The following is a 23,841-nucleotide window of genomic DNA, read 5'->3' on the forward strand; positions in this document are numbered from 1 at the left end:
TGTCCAGTCTCTTCTTAAACACCTCCAGCGATGGAGCCACCCACAACTTCTGAAGGCAAGATGTTCCACTGGTTGATTGTTCTGTCAGGAAATTTCTCCTCAGTTCTAGGTTGGAAGGGACCGTGGAGGTCTTCTAGTCCAACCCCCTACTCAGGCAGGAGACCCTATACCATTTCAGACAAACGGTTGTCCAATCTTTTCTTAAAAACATCCAGCGTTGGGGTGTTCAGAACTTCTGGAGGCAAGTTATTCCACAGATTAATTGTTTCTGTCAGGAAATTTCTCCTCAGCTCCAGGTTGCTTCTCTCCTTGATTAGTGTCCATCCGTTGCTTCTTGTCCTGCCTTCAGGGGCTTTGGAGAAGAGCTTGATAGATACAGCCAAGTGGTATAACTGCTCAGTTTTATGAAAGCCTACAACACTGTGTTGTTCTTCAAGGCTAAGCAATAGTCTGATGTTCAGTTGTGAGTTGTGGGAAGCATCTGCTTGAATGCTTTGACTTGAGAACTGTTTTCACCCTCCGTCCTTTAAAATAATAATCCAGAACTGAATGCCTAGTTAGCTAGGCAAATCAGCATTTAAATTCCATGGGTTCTGTACCTATCAGGACAAATATAAGTTCATATCCAGAGGGCTGGTGAAATTGGTGAAAACCTTATCTGTAGTTAGTGAGGACAATTGGGGGGTATAAGACAGGAAGGCTGCAAAGATTATTATTTTTTTTTTAAGCAAAAAGTTCCGCGCGAAGTCCCCTAGTGAAGATAAATTTGAAATTATCTGATAAATAAATCATAAGTGTAACAATATTTGAATCTGTAAGTTTATTTCGGTGTGATGATTCATTGGGCTTTTTCATCCTGGCGGAGAGCTTTGGTTTCAGCTACAACTCACGGATGATTTACGAGCCTGCTGAAAAATAAAGTTAGCAGTGACATTCTAGCAGATTAAATTGTCATAACAAATGGTAGTGCAATGATTCCTTTTTGTGTTTGGGGCATTCCTGAAAATTAACTGTCACTAAGAGGGTGCCTGCCAGAAACAAAGGTACATTTAGCCCTAGTGGGCAAAGAAGATTGCATGCTGGAAAATTTGAAATCCAACTGAAAAAGGGAGTCTTTATGTAGAACATTTTTTTCAACAACAGCATTACGAAAAAAAAAAAAGCCTCAAATTGACAGTATCCAGGCTCCGTTTTTGCATATTTTTTCCATTGCAAACGTTGGAGAAGACTCTTGGTCTTCAAGGAGATCCAATCAGTCAATCCTAAAGGAAACCAACCTTGACCGTTCTTTGGAAGGAGAGATATTGAAGCTGAAGCTCAAATACTTTGGCCACCAAATGAGGACTCCTTGGAGAAGACCCTGATGCTGGGGAAGATGGAAGGCAAAAGGAGAAGAGGACGGCAGAGGAGGAGATGGTTAGAGAGTGTCGTCAACACAATCAACGCATTCCGCCTTTTTCTCCAGGAATGGAAGGCCAACTGAGGCAATTCTACAGCTCTTTCTCATGGTTGATAACGTTCTCAACATCTAAATTGCTGGACTGGTAGCAATGGTAGGGCCTTACATGATGCTGTTAGAAGTAAAATCTTCATTCTGGTTCATCCAAGCCGGGAATAAATAAGCAAACATGGCGACTGTTTTGGGAAGAAGGCTACAGTTTATTGCAGGGAGGTGGTTCTTCAGGAAAGAGCAGAGGAGAGAAGGGCTGAGCACATGGGGTAGTAGGCTTTTATACCCTCTCTAGCCTTTTGTTTGGAATAGTTTCCTATTCCTGTGACATGAACCTTGAGGCTGTTTCTGAGTATTTGTCTAGGCCTTGATATCTGTGGTTTAATTCAATTATCATATCCTGCTTCCCAGGTGATGGGGCTAATGACTCCTAGAGTTTGGGTGGGGTATGCAGATCTTCTCTTTTGTCTTCTTGATTGCTCTGGCTCCAACTTTCTGATGGTTTTACATCTGCATTTGTATGGGGCTAAAGTCTTGCTTGGGGCAGAGAGATAGATTTGGGGCCAGGTTTGGTTTTAAAAAGTCCTTTTGAGGAAAAATATATTTTTCTGCCCTTTTTTAATATTTCTTTCTCTGGGCTAACTTCCCTCAATGCTGAGTAGGGTTTTTTTTTCTTTTTGTTTTGGTCTGAGTAGCAATAGATCCTGGGCTCCAGAATTCATGATTAGACTTGGTTTATGCCTCAACCTTGCTAGATCCAGCCTTTAGCTAGATGGCCCTCAGCTCCTGTGGGACTAATGAAAATTACTAATAAGCTGATGAATAGGCCTTGCCTACTTGTCAGAATTGAAGTCTACTTCATGGTTCTTGCTGAGGATGGATCTAACTGCTGTTCCAGGCTAAAACTGGCGTCGTTCACTTTACTATAAAGTTAAGCCATCTTTCTGATCCCCAGCAAAGCCAGACCATCACAGGCCCAGCAACTTCAAAGACGAGATTAAAGACCCTTTCATAAACTGTTTGTCCGGATTCTACACTGGAGAAACGGGGGGGGGGGGGGAGCATTGTGCCAAAGAAGTAATGAATACAAATGTAACATCGGGACTCAAAATAAGAAATAGCAGTGCATCTTAACCTCCCAGAAGCCAAAGTCAACATTTTAGAACAAAGGAACTACCATCACACAACAAGAGACTGTCAAACTCACCAACATGAAAAGGTTTCAGGCTGTCTCAAAAGGTTTTGCAACCTATGGGGTTTTGTGCAGTACAGTAATTGTAATCTGTCTGGTAGCCAGATTACAATTACAATTACAGATTACAATTACATCTCTCCTCCCTCTTTTAAATCCTAGATCAGTTTAATCTCTCCACACATCTGATGAAGTGAGTCAGAGCTCACAAAAACTTATCTCTTTTAATAACATTTGTGAGTTGGACAATATGCTACAGAAATCTTCTGGAGATGATTTGAAATTGGCAGGTCTATTTATCACCATTTTACATTAGGGGCTACAACCCTGACCATTATTATTATTGTTGTTGTTGTTGTTGTTGTTGCTGTTGTTGTTGTTGTTGTTGTTGTTGATCATCGCACAGTCAGCCAGATGTTCAGACTGGATTTGGCATTTTGTCTACCTATCGAGTCCTTACCCAGGACCTGGGATAGGCAGATGTGGATGTTGGATGGTATTACAGATATTGTCGCAGGATGGAAACAGTTCCTAGTAAGGCCGCCTTTTGCAATTGACTAATAGCGAATTTGTCAATGCCAATGGTGTTCAAGTGGTGCTCCAGTTGTTTTGGGTTTACACCCAAGGCGCCTATTATTATTATCATTATCATCATCATCATCATCATCATCATCTCTATCCTGCCTTTGTAGTCACACAGGTAATGGTTACATCTTGCAAACAAAGCAATATAATATGAGAATCTGAGGTAAAAAGCAAAATTATACCTGAGATCGTTTTCATCTACATTTACTGAAATGGAAATCTATCTGGCAGCGGACAAAATAATACCAGAAAACAATAAAAAGAGTATGGGTTGGTTTTTTTGTTTTTTTTTAAGAAGGCTAGCAGAAAGAGGTATGTGAGGTAAAAAAAAAAATGATTTCAAAGCAGATTTCTGAAAATAGGGGGAAAGGAATCTCATTAATATCAACCATTTTGATAGCAAGGCCTGTCTCCTTCTCAGCTTCCATTCAAAATTCTCCCCATCCGTGGAAATAGCCCTTCTTTGGATGTCAAGAAGCCTGAGCAATCATTTTTCAAACGGGCCCAGGTCTTCCATAAAAAGGGATTTAGTTCACTCTAGTTCACTTAATGCCTGAAATTATCAAGATTGCTCTTCATTTTCCTCCGGGGGGGAACCTGCATCCGATTAGCACAACAGAAACACATCAAATTACAGAGCAAAATGTGCCTTTCAAACAACAGGAAGCATTCGTCCTGCAGATGGAGATGGAGCTGACTGCTGATTTTCATTTTAAAGAGTCACTTGTAGTCAGCCCCAGGCATCCAGACAAATACCCAGCATCACATTTCCTCCAAGCAGACTTTAAAAATGCACACCTGCAATTTTTGTTCGGGAGGGGAAAAAAAATTAACCATTTAAATAACTCTTTCAGACCGATGCTAATTTTCACATTATGGCAATAAGTCATTCTTCGCATGAGTAGCTAGAATATTCGTGGGTCGCAGCTCATCCGCCTGACTGCCAGAAGATTTACAGACATACAAAGAACGGTTGCTGGAATTGGGAGTATCTAGTTTAATGAAGGACGAGGGCTGACATGATAGCAGTCTTCCAGTATCTCAGGGGCTGCCACAAAGAAGAGGTAGTCAAGCCATTCTCCAAAGCATCTGAAGGCAGGATGAGAAGCAACGGATGGAAACTAACCAAGGAGAGAAGCAACCTAGAACAAAGGAGAAACTTTCTGATACTGAGGACAATTAACCAGTGGAACAACCTGCCTCCAGAAATCATGAATGCTCCAACACTGGAACTTTTTAAGAAGAAATAGGACAACCGTTTGTCTGAAATGGTATATGGTTTCCTGCCTGAGCAGGGGTTGGACTAGAAGACCTCCAAGGTCCCTTCCAACTCTATTATTATTATTGTTATTGTTATTATAGAGCAGTGGTTCTCAACCTTTTTAATGCCGCAACCCCCAACTGGTCGTAAGTCGAGGACTACTCAACCGGTCATAAGTCAAGGACTACTCAACTGGTGCAGCACCGTTTGCACAATGGGACTTTTGGCGGGCTCAGCAGGGCAGAGACTGCCTGGACAATTCCTATTGGCTTTTGAAAGCCAATAGAATTAGACTCTATTCAAGAGAGTCTATTCTATTGGCTTTCAAAAGCCAGTAGATATAAAAGGGAGTAGCACAGCTAAGGAAAAGGGGGAAAAAATGGCGGACTGCATTGTTTGGCGACCCCCGTGAAATGGTCATTCGACTCCAAATGGGGTCCCGACCCACAAGTTGAGAACCACTGGTCCAGAACATAACAATTATATTGTACCAGTGGCCTTGTCATTTAGTAGGTTTTTCAAGTCTGGTTGATAGTCCTGGTTCTTTGGTAGCCCTAAATGTTGTGAGACCAAATTCTTTGAAGCACCTTCAACCCCACAACCTTGTTGTTGTTAGTTGCGAAGTCGTGTCCGACCCATCGCGACCCCATGGACAACGTTCCTCCAGGCCTTCCTGTCCTCCACCATCTTCTGGAGCCCATTGAAGCTCACGTCTGCTGCTTCAGGGACTCCATCCAGCCATCTCATTCTCTGTTGTCCCCTTCTTCTCTTGCCCTCCATCTTTCCCAGCATCGGGCTCTTCTCCAGGGAGTCCTCATCTAATGTCTGGAATGGAAACCCTTCTCTCTTGTCCTCCTATGGGAAAACCGAGGACTTTTCCATCACGTCCATCCACATGTAGATTGTTTCCTCTGCCAATATTTAAGACAAACCCAAATATGAATTTATTGGCTCAAGCTTGTCCTCAAAGCTGCTTGACTGGTCTTTTCAGGAGATTCAGTTAGAAACGAGCAGGCTGGGGGAACAGAAGGGACTTTAACGTTCATAATGCTTTAGTATTATAAATGTTTTATTCCTTTTAAGTACTCTGTGGCCTAGAAACAATGATGTACAGTGGAAATGCACATTCTAAACTATAGGCTCGCAGCCCCAAATGGCTGTCCATATGGCGTGCCCCTCTTTCCCCCCCATCTTAATGCAGTTTGATTGATATAATATATCATATAATCATATATTATATTATATAATATAACCAAATTATGAGGTGGCCATGGCTGGATGCCGACTGAGCAATTTGGGTGTCAGCCATATATTTTTTGATAACACATAGCTCTTATTTTGCATCTACGTGGCACCTGATAGCTTACACTGTCCTTAATCATCCATGGTTGTAAGCCCTTCTTAATGTATGGGAGGGGGTGATTTACACATTTATCTCCTGACACATTACAATGATTTCCCCTCCTTTTTTAGTATAAGTCTCACAGTTGCATATTTGTATACTCAACATACTAGTATTCCATGTCCAACATACTAGTATTCCATGTGCAAACAATGTTAATACTTTGTCTGAACACATTGTTGAATCATACCCGAATCAAATAAGCACAATATGAATGATTAAATTTAGGCATAAATGCACCTTTAATAAATGTGGATACTTGGCAGCGATTGGCCGGTGTATAAATTTTAAACCTTTTTCAGCTTTGCCAGAGCTGAGTCTGAACTATAATCCTAAAGATATTTGGTAGTAGTGAATTGGAAGGATTTACTTCTGAATGGGCCAGCTTAGGGTGCCCGTTGCACGTTTTTAGGATACGTTTATATTTTAGGATATATTTATATATCCTAAAATATTTATATATTTTAGGATATGTTTATATATCCTAAAATATTTATATATTTTAGGATAGATTTAGGATCTATTTGAGGATAGGAAACAAGAACTTTTATAATGAAGTATCTGGGTGGGTTTTACCCTCTGTGGAAATGAAAAAATGTGTAAACCATGCACATAAAACAAATCTCCCATAAATAAGTGTTATAGCAACATTACTTCTTAAACAAATTACTGCGGCATTCCCTTTTTCTGTTTTCCTTGCAAAGATTAAATACGTTTTGTATCTCTTTTGACTTTTCTTATTGCCCTCCTCCCACTTCCATATCTTCACGGGTTCATATTTTATACAAACGCAGAGCCCAAGCAAAATACAATCTATTCTTTTTGAGCTGAGACCGGAATCGGCAGCTCGAACGAAGTTGTTAGAATCACTTGGGACCCCGAAACTCAGGTGCTGTCAAATGGGGGTGAGAATCACATGCCACATGAGCAAGCAAGGTGCCACGTTTTGCAGGAGTTATAGCCTGTAGATACCTCTCAAGAGCATCCCTATTCAGATCGCATTATATTTATCAAAGTGTAAGCCAAAGCAAACAATTGCTCCTGGCCAAGACTAATTCCCCTCGGCTTCTCCTTAAGTTGCTTCCCTCCAGCTGTTCCTTGTGAGGAGGGGTGGGGCGACTTCCTCTTGAGTAGCATTGCAGCCCTTCTCTGAGCTTGCCTACACTTCACTCTCCGTGCCCTTGGATCGAGCGGGGGAGGCAGCTGTTCCTCATCAGAGGGGATCGGCTGCCTATTAGCCCACTGCCGGTCAATAGCCGATCCTCCCCTGTGTATGTTCATGCAGGCAGCTCTCCATCTGGTTGACCACTTCCCCCAATGTCTGAGGGGCCCAGGACAGCATCGTCCTCAGCCCCTGCCTCTCCAACATGCCAAGGAAGATATACCATCCCTGTCAGATGTCCTAGTTCCTCCTCCTCCTCCTTCTCCTCCTCCTCCGTGCCCACAGAGGGTCCTTGATGCTCTCTGAGCTTTTTTTTTTTCTTGCAGACATTGCATGACCCAACTAGGTAACATCATCAGGTGCACCTAGTTAGGTCATGCAATGTCTGCAAGAAAACAACTGAGACCAGAGAGCACCAAGGACACCATAGTCCTCCTCCCCCTCCTCCTCCCCTCCCTCTCCTTCTTCTCCTCTTCTCCTCCATCTCCTCCTTCTCCTCCTCTTCTCCTCCTTCTTCTCCTCCTCCGGGGGCATGACACAATTCTGTCTGTACAACCCATGGAAGAACATCTGAATTGCCTTTTTTTATCAGTTGTTAACACAGGGCTGGGTGGATAGGGAGGTTTAAGGGAGGATTCCTGCCCCTACAACATGGGAGCTGGGTAAAAACTCTTTCTGAAGATCAGAGAAAATGGAAAGTGGGTTTGGATTGTGTTTTTGTGTGTGTGTGTGTGTTTACAAAAAAACTTTTTGACCATTTTAAAATAAGCTGCAGTTCACACTACAAATGAGGTTGGTATATATTTGAGAATCACACTATGCTTGTGAATGAGAATTTGGCACTTTTAAAAGATTTTTCAAGGGAAGGGGGGAAAACATAAAAAAACCTCAGTCATATCATCCAGGTGGAAATATGTGTGTGTGTGTATACATATATATACTAGCTGTACCTGGCCACGCGTTGCTGTGGCTCAGTCTGGTTAAATGGAAAAGAAAGAAAAGAGAAAGCGCACGTAGCGTGTGTTGCTTTTATGTCCAACAGATGGCGATGTTTTTGAAAAAAAGCATGTTTTTACCTGTCACAGGTGTGACATCTATATAATATAGATATATAAAAACACGCCCGCATTCGAATGCAACGTTGTGTCAAAATTTCAAAGCAATCGGTGAAGAACTTTCGGAGATTTAAGATTTTCAACAAACGAACATTTACATTTTTATTTATATAGATTTGTTTTCGTAGATTTTCATGGGTATAGGTATGCAGGTCTTGGTGTATCCGGGTCTTTTCCCGTGTAAGATTGAGAGTATCTTGGTGACGTATCTTGGCGAGCTCCGATCACACTTTGCTCGCACAAGCACGAAGCTGAAGACCCCAGCTTGAAGATGACGAGTGGGACCTCGTCAAAACATCGCCAAGATATATATATACTTGTAATGCATCTCCAAGAAAAGCCATCAAAGTAATTAATTCATTCAAAGTATTAACTAATTCCTAATCCAAATCATTTATCCACATCAGGCAGGCAAAAGATTAGGAATTAAATTACCCAAAGTACTTATATTAAATGCGAAGCAGATTTCACACACACAGTTGTCTTTAGGGCTAACGGAAAATTTTTTTATAAAATGCCCTGCTAAAATCAGTCATTGAACTTCCACTTTAAAGTCTCATTATTCTCTTTAAAAAAAAATAGCTCAAAGATAAAACAGAAATATTTCTGAAGCCATAATAATAGAGATGCTAGAAAGTTAAGCAAAGAAAAACTGAACTTCATTAAATATGGGTAGACCTTAGACTTATGACCACAACTGAGGCCCAAATTTCTGGAAGAATATTATTCTAATAGAATTTTTTTTCCAAGATGTTCAGAATATTGGAATCCTTGGTGTTCTCTGAGTTTGCTTGCTTGTTTGCAGACGTTTCATTACCGAACTAGCTAACATCATCAATGCTCATGAGTACTGCTGTTCAGAACAACTCATGTCAAGTGTTTTAAATTCAAAGTGCTTCCTGCAACTGCTATTTGTCGCTATATTTTATTGATCTTTACTAGAATTATTCAGCCAGATCCCAAATATTTTCAGCTCAGTTCTTTCCAGGATGGCACAAGCAGGGTTTTTTAATTTTATTTTTACTAGAACGTGTCTCTTAAAGTCAAAATAGCTAAGCAAAGAGAAGAATAAGGCTTAAATTCATGCTAATGAATAATGTTCTTCTTTTTCAAGTAGTAACTGAATTGAAGAAGAAAAGCTGGTGTGCATGAATAGATTTTCTTACACAGTATACTATCTGGAAAATTACTTATATTTTCCAAGGTTATTCTGTTTATTCAGCTCCTGTTGTCTAGATTTCACTTTTTGTGTGTGTCAGATTCAATAAAAATTGGACACAATATTCATTCCACTTTATCAGTTTTTTGGGAAGTTTCCCATTAATATAGAGTCATGTAATATAATTCCTTTTCCTTTTAACTTTGGTTCTTTATGGCTTTTCAAGACCTGGGACCACTGTTTAGAAAAATATATATATTTTAAAAGGAAAGGACTGGACCTGATCATCACTTCTTATTGGGGAATGATCATATTTGAAGGAAATCTCGGTAAAGTTTCACCAATTCACATTAGTAATCCAAATTTTAGGTGCTTCCGTCATTTTGCTTCTTGTTTCAGTTTTTGCCAGTTTCAATCCACACTAGTGTGGGATTGAAGTCTTTTATCCACTACAGGAAATAAGTAACCAAGTCAACAATTAAAATTGAACATCCTCAGTTCTTTATCTCTTCACTATCACTTATTTGAAGGGAAAATGAAGTATGGAAAAAAAAAAAATCAACGGAGAATAAGAAAGAAAACACCAAACATTCTTGTGTCTGTAAAAGACACATAATAAATTATCCAGGCATTCAAAATTCAGAATTTTTTTTTAAAAAAGCCTTTTAAGGTATTGTTTGCATTTATAAAAGATTGACTGTAGAAAAAAAAAAAGTATAGGAAGCACACCCTATTCTTGTGGAAAACGGAAGGACTCTTACGAATTCCAGAGGGTTTTAGCAGATTCAGAAGCAGTAGCAACCAGCAATTCTGAACCCCGAGGGCCGATTCAGACTTCAGTTTTATACTTTCCCTCTCTCAGGAATAAAAGAATACACATTGTAATACACATTGTAATACATTAGGTTTGTTTCTCACGGGTATACAATGGAGAGAGTTTGCTACGTACATTGTATCCAAGTGCAATGCGCATTAGGTTAGTCACATACTACTAACACAGGATTATTCCAGTAATTATGCAGACACATCATTATTCTAGTGATTGTTTATTATTCCACATTACAATGAATTTAGCCAGGAGGCAAGCATCTCCTTTCAGCCAAAATACAACCTAGAAATATTCTAGAAGGGTGGATTGTCCCACGAATATTCTGCTTTTGTGATCTTGTGTTTTAAGTTGTTCATCCTGAGCACTTTTATCTCTCTGAACCCAGTAGGACTAATTTCTAGGGAAGAAATTGCTCTTCTAATCTTCTTTCACTGCTGAGAAAGTCAGCCGATAAATGGCGAGAATCAGTTTTGCTGGGCACAGATGGCGTCCATTCATGAATTCCAGATAGTGCAAGAGTAAATACAAACAGCCAGCAACTTTTGAAGACGTTAAAACACCCAACGAAATGCCGATTTTAAAGAATAAAACTACACACCCTACAGGTCTTTCGTAACTTTGTGGAAATTCAAACCCGTGTATAGCGAGAAAGATCTGGGACTGCAGATCCTCACATAATTAAACTGCTGCTTAAAAAGTTTAACGTTGGCTGGCTTGTGATGGATTTATTTATTTTTTTGGTCATAGAACGCTAAATTTAAATACGTGCGTAGCAAAATTGCTCCTAAATAGACTTGATCTGGAATAAGTCTCACTCATTTCAGTGAATTTTTCCTTCAAAGCATCTTTTCCGCTACATGTTGTCCTCCACTTAACAATCATTTGTTTAATGACCGAAGTTACAACAGCATTGAAAATAGTGACTTATGTCCATTTTTCACACTTAACGACCGTTGCAGCATCCCCCACGGACACGTGATCAAAATCATAAATATTGTCATGTATTTATGATGGTTGCACTCTCCCGGGGTCGCATGATCCCCTTTTGCGACATCAATGGGGAAGCCAGATTCACTTAACAACTGTGTTACTAACTTAACAACTGCAGAAATTTGAGACTCAATTTTGATCACAAATTGAGGGGTACTTGTATAACATATGTTCCTATACACATACTCTATGTTTTTTTTTTAAGTAATCCTTTAGGGGGGGGGGGAAGTCATGTAAATTACGAAATGCAATTTTTTTTAATTCACCCTAAATGTAAGTTCAACTTGGATACAATACCGTTGCAATATATTCAATGGTTTCCTTGCAATTTGGCAAACGATTGAGTTACTCTATTCTTAACGGTACACCCAGAACTCCTGCAAAATTATAGGATTTTTTTTTTTTTTTTTACTCTTTATCCGTTTGAGGTTCACTTCAATCCCAGGAATGTGCATTGCTCCCATTTTGATCATGGGGGAGAGAACGGTACTAAGATGAAATAAAATTCCTAAACTCAACTTGACTTTTACAATCCCAAAAATTCAAGTTGACAAACCCAAAGTTCAGTTTTACAACGGCAACATTCAGTTTTACAACCCCCAGACTCAATTTTACAACCCCAAATTCAACTGGGGAGCAGTCCTGTTGTAAAAAGTTCTTCCCAAGCAAATATGTAAAATTGCACCAACTGGCTTCTTAAAAGTTCTCTTTTGTTTTATAAAGGACATTTGACTTAATGCCATACATCCAGAGAAAGAGCTATACGCTTGATGTACCAGATCCATAATTATGCTTTAGGGGGAGGATACATCTCCCAGGGGCTTCAGGCATGAAAGAGTTAATTAAATCAATCAGACTAGATAGTGGGCAGCCTAGCAAGGCGAGAAAAATCAATCTCTCAGGTGAGCTGTCAAAAGGAAACAGCCAACTACTTCATTCCACGTTTGTTCTTTATCTTCCATAGCAATAGGAGGGATTCAATGCTGGTCAACTTCTGCTAGCTAAGGGCCAATTACTCCAGTCCTGGAAGGAAGATGGGTGGATCAAAACAAATTAGCCATCCAGGGACAATGTGCAGCCAGAGGCACTTAGGAATGTTTTGTTAATGTAAATTTGAGATTGATTTAAGCTGTTGGGGTGATTACATTCCCCCTGTGCCTAAGTATGGAGCAGCGCATGCCATTACATGATGATTGTTTAGAGCAGATTGCTGGGATGTGAACACCAAAGGCAGATAGGAATAAATTAGTGTGAAAATAAGGGGGTTTCCCCCCTATTTTCTCTTCGTTAAGAAGTTGCTTTAAGCCAACCTGGAAACTAACGAAGGAGCGAACCTGCCTAGAACAACAAAGATGATCAAGAGACTGGAGGCTAAACATAGAAAAACAGTTGCTGGAATTGGGTGTATCTAGTTTAATGAAGAGAAGGACGAGGGGGGACATGATAGCAGTCTTCCAGTATCTCAAGGGCTGCCCCAAAGAAGAGGGAGTCAAGCTATTCTCCAAAGCGCCTGAAGGCAGGACAAGAAGCAACGGATGGAAACTAACCAAGGAGAGAAGCAACCTAGAACTAAGGAGAAACTTCCTGATGGTGAGAATAATTAACCAGTGGAACAACCTGCCTCCAGAAGCGGTGAATGCTCCAACACTGGAGGTTTTTAAGAAGAGACTGGACAGCCATTTGTCTGAAATAGTATAGAGTTTGAGGGTTGGGGACCCCTGCTTTGGAGAATAGTTTGACCCCCTCTTCTTTGTGGCAGCCTCTCAAATACTGGAATACTGCTATCACGTCGCCCCTGTTTCTTCTTTTCTTTATTCAGACTTCTTTTGATTTTTATTTTCTGCCAAAGCCTCAGTCCAAGGGTTTTGCCTGCTGTGCTGGCTCTGGATCTTTTTCATTCCAGGATAAACAAATATTGTGCCATCAAAACCCATTTTAATTAATGAAATGGTAAGCGTTCTTTCTGTGGCCTATGCTTGGTCAGCTGTCTGTGTTTTAAGCTGGGAACGGTCATGGATTTTTTTTATATATATATAAATTGAAAAATCAATTTCTCGCACACATTCTTCTGCTGCCCAGATTCCACTCCAGATGGAAGGAATTGATTGGGGGACAGTTCTTTATTCTTCATACTGAGCCAACATGTGTACATCCATTAATAGGAAAGTTTGGGGGGAAATCGCCCTGTTATTTCAGACAACACTTTTTATCAGAATTCTCCTGGAAAGCTTGGTATAACTCCCATATATCAGCCAAAAGAAAATTAATCCTAAATTTAAGATTCCCCTATCCCAAAATCAACAGACAAAGTACATCTGTCTGCCTTACTCTGTTCTCAGAGAATAGACTAGACTAGATAAATTACACGGCAGAAAATTTACTTCTCCTTCCAGGTAAATCTTAAGATCTGCGGAACTACCTGAAGCAGCCCTCAGCTGTCTCTTCTTAACACTGTATATATGTGCCCATTATTGCCAGTAATATTGCTAAGATAAAAATCAGAGGTGCCCGAAATATTTATGAGGACATGGATGAACTCTGCAATAGTGGTGAATATCTGTAGCTCCAACACTGGAAGTTTTTAAGAAGAGACTGGACAGCCATTTGTCTGAAATGGTACAGGTTCTCCTGCTTGAGCAGGGGGTTGGACTAGAAGATCTCCAAGGTCCCTTCCAGCTCCTATTCTATTCTATTCTATTCTATTCTATTCCATTCCATTCCATTCCATTCCATTCTATATTCTATTCTATTCTATATTCTATTCTATTCTATTCTATTCTATTCCATTCTATTCCATTCCATTCCATTCCATTCCATTCTAGATTGTATTGTATTGTATTGTATTGTATTGTATTCTATTCTATTCTATTCTATTCTATTCTATTCTATTCTATTCTATTCTATTCTATTCCATTCTTTTCCAATATCTATTCCATTCTATTCTATTCTATATTCTACCCCATATTCTATTCTATTCTATTCTATTCTATTCTATTCTATTCTATTCTATTCTTTTCCAATATCTATTCCATTCTATTCTATTCCAATATCTATTCCATTCCATTCCATTCTATTCCATTCCATTCCATTCCATTCTATCCATCCTTCTGCAGGCTCTTGGCAGAAAACCAACTCACAGCAGTTGTGTGTGTGATAAACTGAACAGTTGCACCGACCTACCAGATTCTACATTTGACAGTCTGTTGAATTATTGGCTTCAGTCTCTTGGCCTATTTCCCAACCCAGATCCTTTCCTTCGTAAATAATATATATATTTTCTTCTTCATCTGCATTCATAAAACGGCTCTTTATTTATTTTTCCGATCCTTCTTTCCACTCCGCCTCAACTCCCTTAACCCGATGAAGCATACATCTTCCTTGGAAAGTCTTCTGCGTCCATGCCTTGGGCAGATTAAAAAAAAAAAAATGACAGGGATTAATTCCTTGTCTAGACTGAAATTATGTAACTGTTGCTGCTCTTTAATTAATAGAGTAGAGGAAGGGCAGCCGAAGAAGCCTTTAATTCATATCCCTGTTCGGCAATAAATTTCATGCTGACCTTGAGCCAGATTTTTGTTATTCAGCTTATCTGCTAGCTAGGAAAGGCAGCAGAGAGGAAAGAAGAAAAATAAAAGATGGGAGATTTAAAAAAAAAAAAAATCTTATCGCCATCATCCTCGCCATCAACATCTGATAGTCCAAAGCGAGTCCTCTACATACAACGCTTCATTTAGTGACCTGGGTTACGACAGCACTGAAAAAAGTGACTTACGACCACCAATTTTCACACTTGCGACCACTGCCGCCATCCCCGAGATCACGTGATCAAAATTGAGACGCTTGACAACTGACTCATGGTTATGACGGTCGCAGCCTCCCGGGATCACGGGATCCGCTTTTGCGACCTTTTGACAAGCAAAGTCAACGGAGACGCCAGATTTTAAACTTAACAACCGTGTTACTAATTTAACAGCTGCCGCGATCGACTTAACAACTGTGGCAAGAAAGGTCGTAAAACGGGAGAAAACTCACGTAGCAAATGTCTCGCTTAAGCAACATAAATGGGCTCAGTGGTGGTCGTAAGTCGAGGACTACTTGTATCTGGCTGTCTCTGTGTAAATGATGATGATGAAGAAGAAGAAGAAGAAGAAGAAACAGGAAAAAGAAGAAGAGGAAGAAGGAGGAGGAGGAGGAAAGAAGAAGACGAAACAGCAACAAGAAGAAGAAGAAGAAGAAGAAGAAGAAGAAGAAGAAGAAGAAGAAGAAGAAGAAGAAGAAGAAGAAGAAGAAGAAGAAGAGGAGGAGGAGGAGGAGGAGGAGGAGGAGGAGGAGGAGGAGGAGGAAGAAGAAGAAAGAAGAAGAAGAAGAAGAAGAAGAAGAAGAGAGAAGAGAAGAGGAGAGGAGAGAAGAAGAAGAAGAGGAAGAGGAAGAGGAGGAGGAGGAGGAGGAGGAGGAGAGGAGGAGGAGGAGAAGAAGAAGAAGAAGAAGAAGAGGAAGAAGAAGAGGAAGAGGAGGAGGAGAAGAGAAGAAGAAGAAGAAGAAGAGGAAGAGGAAGAGAGGGAAGGAGGAGGAGGAGAAGAAGAAGAAGAAGAAGAAGAAGAAGAAGAAGAAGAGAGGAAGAGGAGGAGGAGGAGAGAAGAAAAGAAGAAGAAGAAAGGAAGAGGAGGAGGAGGAGGAGAGAGGAGGAGAAGGAGGAGGAGGAGGAGGAAACAAGAAGAAGAAGAAGAAGAAGAAGCAAGAAGAGGAGGAGGCAACAACTTGCACATCATGTTTACATAGCCAATAAATACTGTATCTTGTTTTTACAATGCACACTGTTAATTTTTAGAAAATTGGAGAGAATTTTTTGGGGGCACTTTGGAAGGATAAATATTGGGAAACTTTTGTTGATAACTCACTGGTACATCTGGCTAAGGAAAGGAAAGGATAAAAGAAAAAAATAAAGAGGAAAGAAAAGAGGAAAGAGGGAAGGAAAGGAAAGGATAAAAGAAAAAACAAGAGCAAAGAAAAGAAAAAAGAGAACAGGAAAGGAAAGGATAAAAAAATAAAAGAAAAGAGAAAAAAGGGAAGGAAAGGATAAAAGAAAAAAAATAAGAGAAAAAAAAGAAAAAAGGGAAGGAAAGGATAAAAGAAAAAAATAAGAGAAAAGAAAAAAGGAAGGAAAGAGGAAAGGAAAGGATAAAAAATAAGAGGAAAGGAAAGGAAAGGAAAGGAGATGCCCTGTGCTCCATTGGCTTCTCAAAGGAAACTCCGTGGGAAGTCAACAGGAAGTTGAAAACTGCTCTTGTTCCCACTACTTTCATGCCCATTCCTGGCCATTCTGTTCCTCTATTTAGATAAGGAAATATCTCTGAAATCCTGACCCAATGGATCAGGCCTATCTAGTGTGTGTGTGTGTGTGTGTGTGTGTGTCTTTGTCTATGTACGAAAGTCACAACGCTGCAATGGCCCAGTGGTTAAAGACTCTGAACTTGTTAGCTGGAAAGCTAACAGCCCATGTTCAAGACCTGAGCACCGCACTTGCGCTAGCTCCTGCCCTCCCGGCAGTACAAAAGCACGCAAATGCGAGAAGATAAATAGGTAGCACTTCAGTGTGCAGTCTCAGTGTACAGTCATGCTGGCTACACGACCACTGAAATTGTCTTCGGACACACAGTGGCTTCCTCGGCTAAGAAAGGAGTAGAGCAACATTGGATGGAGGAAAACCGTTACCTTTCTCCTTAATGAAATGCATAATAAAGGCAGTCTAGTTCAGTGGTTCTCAACCTGTGGGTTGGGACCCCATTTGGGGTCGAACGACCATTTCACGGGGGTCGCCAAACAACGCAGTCCGCCATTTTTTCCCCCTTTTCCTTAGCTGTGCTACTCCCTTTTATTCTATTGGGCTTTTGAAAGCCAATAGAATAGACTCTCTTGAATAGAGTCTAATTCTATTGGCTTTCAAAAGCCAATAGGAATTGTCCAGGCTGTCTCTGCCCTGCTGAGCCCGCCAAAAGTCCCAGTCTGCAAACGGTGCTGCACCAGTTGAGTAGTCCTCGACTTACAACCAGTTGGGGGTCGCGGCATTAAAAAGGTTGAGAACCACTGGTCTAGTGTCTCTAGCTTTGGAGAAGCAACATTTTCAGTTGAAGGCTTTGTAAACTTTTTTAAAGCGAACTTTGGTTCTGAAGGATGGAAACTAATCAAGGAGAGAAGCAACCTGGAACTAAGGAGAAACTTCCTGACAGTTAGAACAATTACCCAGTGGAACAACCTGCCTCCAGAAGTGGTGAATGCTCCAACACTGGAGGTTTTTAAGAAGAGACTGGACAGCCATTTGTCCAAAATGGTATAGGGTTTCCTGCCTGAGCAGGGGGTTGGACTAGATGACCTCCAAGGTCCCTTCCAACTTTATTATTATTGATCATCGCAAAGTCAGCCAGATGTTCAAACTGGATTTGGCATTTTGTCTACCTATCGAGTCCTTACCCAGGACCTGGAATAGGCAGATGTGGATGTTTGATGGTATTACAGATCTCGTCGCAGGATGGAAGCAGTTCCTAGTAAGGCCGCCTTTTGCAATTGACTAATGGCAAATTTGTCAATGCCGATGATGGTGTTCAAGTGGTGCTCCAGTTGTTTTGGGATTGCACTCAAGGCGCCTATGACTATTGGTACTACCCTTGCTTGCTTTTGCCACAGTCTTTCTACTAGATGACCTCCAAGGTCCCTTCCAACATCATCATCATCATCATCATCATCATCATTATTATTATTATTATTATTATTATTATTAAATTTGGCTGGATTGAATTCTGCCAAGACCCATTTAGTCACGCTTAGGGAAATTACCCAATCAATGTCTTCTCAGAGATAAGTATAAGCATTTCCAGTGAAATTTGTTCCAAGGTGAATTTATTTATTGCACCGTTCTGTGGCTCATTAGGAAGGTGGAATTTCGGTCTGTGTGGTAATTAACCTCACTGGGATGGGAACTCAGCATTTCTGGAATAAACATAATGTTTTGTCATCCTGAATAGCCTCGGAGTGAAATGATGTGGAGGCATTAAAGCGAAGTTATTATCTGTGTCATGAAGGTACAGATCTGGCCCAATAATTTTAAAAACTCGTTTTTGAACAGATCGGTAGCTTTTGTTTACAACGTTGGTAACGCTTTTGTATGCAACTTGTGCTTTTTAATGCCAGTTTTCTCAAAATATTTCTTTCGCGTACATTTCCTGGTGGCCTTTTAAGAACACCCACGTCCAAATTGCTTGATTTTTAAGATATTAATTTCCCTGAGGTGTTCTTTCTTTAAAGCAAATACAGCTGTTTCTACATGTGATTCTAGAATAAGTATTTCCAACCGCTGTTTTTCAGTACACAGCTTCCCCAAACTTTGATTTTTCGGGTGCATCTTTCACAAACGGATGTATTTTGTGTACTGGATGACTTTTCAAAAGTGTTTCAGTATGTCCCATAGTGAAATCTGCTTTGTTCTCAAATATTCACAGTCATCAAGATTCTTGGTGAATTCTCTTTTCATACACTAATAAATAAATGTTAAGAGTTGGCTTAGGAGTCTTGTTCATTAATTATTACTAAATTAATATTTAAACACCCAATATATTTATGAGGCAATATATACAAAAGCCCACAATATTGATGGTGCAAGGTTTTGTTCTTAGAATAAAGATTTTTCCCTAAAAAATATAAAAGAATCCTAGCCGTTGGATAGAGGTAATCTTCAAGTCACAATTGGTCAGTGTGAGGATTCCCCTGGACCAGGGGTAGGCAACCTTGGCTCTTTTATGACTCGTGGACTTCAACTCCCAGAATTCCTGAGCCAGCCATGCTGAGGAGAAAGGGAGAGGTTTCCATGCTGAGCCATGCTGACTCAGGAATTCTGGGAGTTGAAGTCTACGAGTCATTAAAGAGCCAAGGTTGCCTACCCCTGCCCTGGACACTTCCCCAGATATCTCTCCAGATGTCAATTCGGAGGAGGATGAGCTAGTTCCGGGCGCATCTGGAAGGGAGTTAGTCAATGGCTCCAAGCAGTTGTCTGAGAGGGTTTTGGCTGAAGCACAGTTGCAGCAAGACAGCCCTGAGACTTCAGATAGGGGAAAATCCTTCTTCACCTGATCCGGGAACACGTAACCAGCAGTAACCAACTTAACTGAATTATAGCGTATGAAATATGAGCCACCCTTTCTGTTCTCCACACGATTGCTCCCAGGATATTTGACAGTTAAATCATCCAGAATAATGACATCTGTTTTGGTATTGTCGATAATAAAACTATTTCCTTCTTCACAAAGGGAAATTGAGCTGAATTTATCCTCAAATGATTAAACGTCCAATTACAGCAATGCTGTAGTACCTGCAGGTGCACTTCATATCAACTGCACTTTGAAGAAGTGAAAAATTCATTTTCTCGGCTCATTCATATTTTTCATTACCTGGGAAGCTTTACTTTAATCTGACGTTATAAATAAATATTCCCTTTTCTTGATTTATTACCGTAATTTCTCAGTTTGTTGTTCCTTGTAGTTGGCTACATTTATCAAAGGCCTACTAAGTGTGGCTGCAAGTAGGAAAAACACAACAGGCTTTGCTCACTCTCCTTTTACTTACAGGGCCATTTATAACTCAAATAACTATTGGGGTCATTAACTAGCAAAAAGAAAGAAGAAAAGAAAAGAGTATTCATTGTACGTGTATGTATATGTACGTGTGTGTGTGTGTGTCTTTGGTTATTCGGGTTTTCTCCCACGTAAAATGGAAAGTGTCTTGGCAACGTTTCGACAAAGTCCCATTTGTCATCTTCAGGCTAGTGTTTCCAGCTTCGTGCTTCAAGGAGCACGAAGCTGAGAACACCAGCCTGAAGATGACGAATGAGACTTCGTCGAAACGTCGCCAAGACACTTTCAATTTGACGCGGGAGAAAACCCGAATAACCAAAGACCTACATACAAACACCCGCGAAAACCTCAGAAAACATATATATATATATCTGAGATTTTCGCGGGTGTTTGTATGTAGGTCTTTGGTTATTCGGGTTTTCTCCCGCGTCACATTGGAAGTGTCTTGGCGACGTTTCAACGAAGTCACATTCGTCATCTTCAGGCTGGTGTTTTCGGTTTCGTACTTCTAGGATGAAATAGATATGGCTAGCATGATTTTTCAGGACGCTGGCTGACGAATTCTGGGAGTTGAAGTCCACAAGTCATAAAAGGGCCAAGGTGGAAGACCCCTGTCTTAAAGCATCCTGGCTGAGGAATCCAGGGAGTTGAAGTCCACAAGTCATAAAAGGGCCAAGTCTGAAGACCCCTGGCGTAGAATATGAGCAGGATGAGAAGACACCCCTGTTTTCTTTCATTTTCTCCTTCCACCCCTCCACTCTGAACGCCAAAAAACTTTGCAAGTGGAATCTATGCGTCTGGAGTCAGTGGTTAAAAAAAAAAAGCTACATCTAAGACATCTCTGCATTGTGGAAAACGGAATGTTTACGTTCCTCTAGACATAATGTCTGCCATGTAGCCCCCCCCAAGTTCCATTTTTTGGGTTCCCTCTGGCCTTTGCTCTTGAAGAGGCAAAACCCCATGTCTCAAGAGAGCCCTTACATCCTCCATAAAAAAATACTTATTGCCTGTGTATTCGTAACAAGGATCACATACCACAAGTATCTCCGTACGTCAACATGTTTCAGGGAACGTGGCCAAGGAAAACACCACAGCAGTGGGAGAAGGAGGCCAACATCTCTCTCTTTTCCTTCACTCTCTGGGTTGGGGTGCAGTTATCTTTTCCAGTGAAGATTGCCATTTCGGTATAGAATGATAGGGTCCTTGGAGATCTTCTAGTCCATCCTCCTGCTCAAAGCAAGAGACCCAGCTCCCATGAACTCAAGAGGGGGGTAGATGGGAGGGGGAACACTTCAAGGGATATGAATGTTCACTGCATCTCTGTTGTTGCTGGAATTGGGCCTGTCTAGTTTAATGAAGATAAGGAGGGGGGGGGGGATAGGATAGCAGTCTTCCAGTATCTCAGGGACTGCCCCAAAGAAGAGGGAGTCAGGCTATTCTCCAAAGCACCAGAAGGCAGGACAAGAAGCAACGGATGGAAACTAATCAAAGAGAGAAGCAACCTAGAACAAAAGAGGAATTTCCTGACAGTCAGAACAATTAATCAGAAGAACAACCTGTCTCCAGAAGTTGTGGGTGCTCCATCACTGTAGGTTTTTAAGAAGACGTTGGACAGCCATTTGTCTGAAATGGTATAGGTTCTCCTGCTTGAGCAGTGGGCTGGATTTAGAAGAATTGGCTGAGGAATTCTGGGAGTTGAAGTCCACAAGTCCTAAAAGGGCCAAGTTTGAAGACCCTTGGATTAAAGGATTGCCAAAAGAAAGAAAAAAAATCAATACATATACAATACAAATGAATGTGGCTCAGTGATCAGTAACTGAATTTAAACATGCTTGGGATAAGCACACGTCCATCATCCGACAAAAGTCAAAAATCAGATAAAAATGAATAAACTATTAAAAAAACAAATTAAAACCAATAAATTAATAAATTAAAAAGGGAAGGAAAACAAACTCAAAGGACAGGCTTGAGGGATTAGGTCTTTTTTCTGATGTCAGTTTTCTGATGTTTTTATATATTCAACCTATTAAAATTATTTTTAGAAACTCAGGTTAACGTTTTAGCTTTGCAGTCTTATCATCCAATTTTACAGTCAGTGAGAACATGCTAATTATCTGTTACAATCACTAGATGGTAAAGCTATTCCCACTTAAGATGGTTCTAAAGTTTTTGTAGCAACCTATAACCAGGTTTGAATTTTCAGATCAATAACCTCTATATTTGATTATATTATTTTTATTATTAGCCTCGTACCTAGGACGGTGGCCGTTACCGTGCAGTGAACAAATAAAAGATAGTAGAACAAAAACAAAAAAAAAGTATGGGGGGTTTTTGTTTCACTATGCACTATGATCTCCTTGGAAGAAAAGTTTTACTCCCTCGGGCAGAATGGATGACTCCCAAACGCTCAGCTTTTTCATTCAGAAACTTGCACGAAGCTCACCCTTTTTTTAATTGTCGTTTGGCAAGCTCACCTACAAGGGAACGAAGGAATGAGTGTGTAATTGCAGCTATTTGTACATTCCATTGTGGGAAGGAAAAGGAATATTGGATTCAGAGACGGACTAGTTTCCCTTCACATCAAAGCAGCTGTTGTAATCTGGCCAGAACTGATCACCAGAATCACAACCCTTTGTTGAGCTTGTCAGAGGCCAGGAATAGAGACTCTTGGGTTGGCTGGGTAGTTCAAATAGACCAGTGGTTCTCAACCTGTGGGTCGGGACCCCATTTGGGGTCGAATGACCATTTCACGGGGTCGCCAAACAACGCAGTCCGCCATTTTTCCCCCTTTTCTTTAGCTGTGCTCCTCCCTTTTATTCGATTGGCTTTTGAAAGCCAATAGAATAGACTCTCTTGAATAGAGTCTAATTCTATTGGCTTTCCAAAGCCAATAGGAATTGTCCAGGCTGTCTCTGCCCTGCTGAGCCCGCCAAAAGCCCCATTCTGCAAACGGTGCTGCACCAGTTGAGTAGTCCTCGACTTACGACCAATTGAGTAGTCCTTGACCAGTTGGGGGTCGCGGCATTAAAAAGGTTGAGAACCACTGAAATAGAGAGTCTGAGTAAATTTGAATCTCGAGAAGAAGACGTTTAAAAAAGTAGATCCTAAGGTCAAAAGGCAAAAAGTAGAAACACCAGGGACACCGATAATGATTGGGTTAGACAATACCAACAACACTTAGACCTATATGTCGCTTCACAGTGCTTTACAGCCCTCTCTAAGCAGTTTACAGAGTCAGAATATTGCCACCCCAACAATCTGGGTCCTCATTTTACCGACCTCGGAAGGACAGAAGGCTGAGTCAACCTTGAGCCGGTCAGGATCGAACTCCTGGCAGTGGGCAGAGTCAGCCTTCAATGCTGCATGGAAGGAAGGGAGGGAGGGAGGGAGATGGAAAGCTCAGTCAACCTTGAGCTGGTCAGGATCGAACTCCTGGCAGTGGGCAGAGTCAGCCTTCAATGCTGCATGGAAGGAAGGGAGGGAGGGAGATGGAAGGCTCAGTCAACCTTGAGCTGGTCAGGATCAAACTCCTGGTAGTGAGCAGAGTCAGCCTTCAATGCTGCATGGAAGGGAGGGAGGGAGGGAGGCTCAGTCAACCTTGAGCTGGTCAGGATTGAACTCCTGGCAGTGGGCAGAGTCAGCCTTTAATGCTGCATGGAAGGAAGGGAGAGAGGGTGGGAGGGAGGGAGGGAGGGAGATGGAAGGCTGAGTCAACCTTGAGCTGGTCAGGATTGAACTCCTGGCAGTGGGCAGAGTCAGCCTTCAATGCTGCATGGAAGGGAGGGAGGGAGATGGAAGGCTGAGTCAACCTTGAGCTGGTCAGGATTGAACTCCTGGCAGTGGGCAGAGTCAGCCTTTAATGCTGCATGGAAGGAAGGGAGAGAGGGTGGGAGGGAGGGAGGGAGATGGAAGGCTGAGTCAACCTTGAGCTGGTCAGGATTGAACTCCTGGCAGTGGGCAGAGTCAGCCTTTAATGCTGCATGGAAGGAAGGGAGAGAGGGTGGGAGGGAGGGAGGGAGATGGAAGGCTGAGTCAACCGTGAGCTGGTCAGGATTGAACTCCTGGCAGTGGGCAG

General features: G+C 41.2%; 1 protein-coding gene across 4 annotated transcripts in view; it reads left to right on the forward strand.

The window, feature by feature from the left end:
• Positions 1-23,841, forward strand: part of RELN (reelin) — a 276,773-nt gene that overhangs the window by 75,584 nt on the left and 177,348 nt on the right. The window lies entirely within an intron of this gene.

This window comes from Crotalus tigris, unplaced genomic scaffold (genome assembly GCF_016545835.1).
Source record: "Crotalus tigris isolate CLP2741 ecotype Arizona unplaced genomic scaffold, ASM1654583v1 scf7180000019599.1365583, whole genome shotgun sequence".
Taxonomy (NCBI): domain Eukaryota; kingdom Metazoa; phylum Chordata; class Lepidosauria; order Squamata; family Viperidae; genus Crotalus; species Crotalus tigris.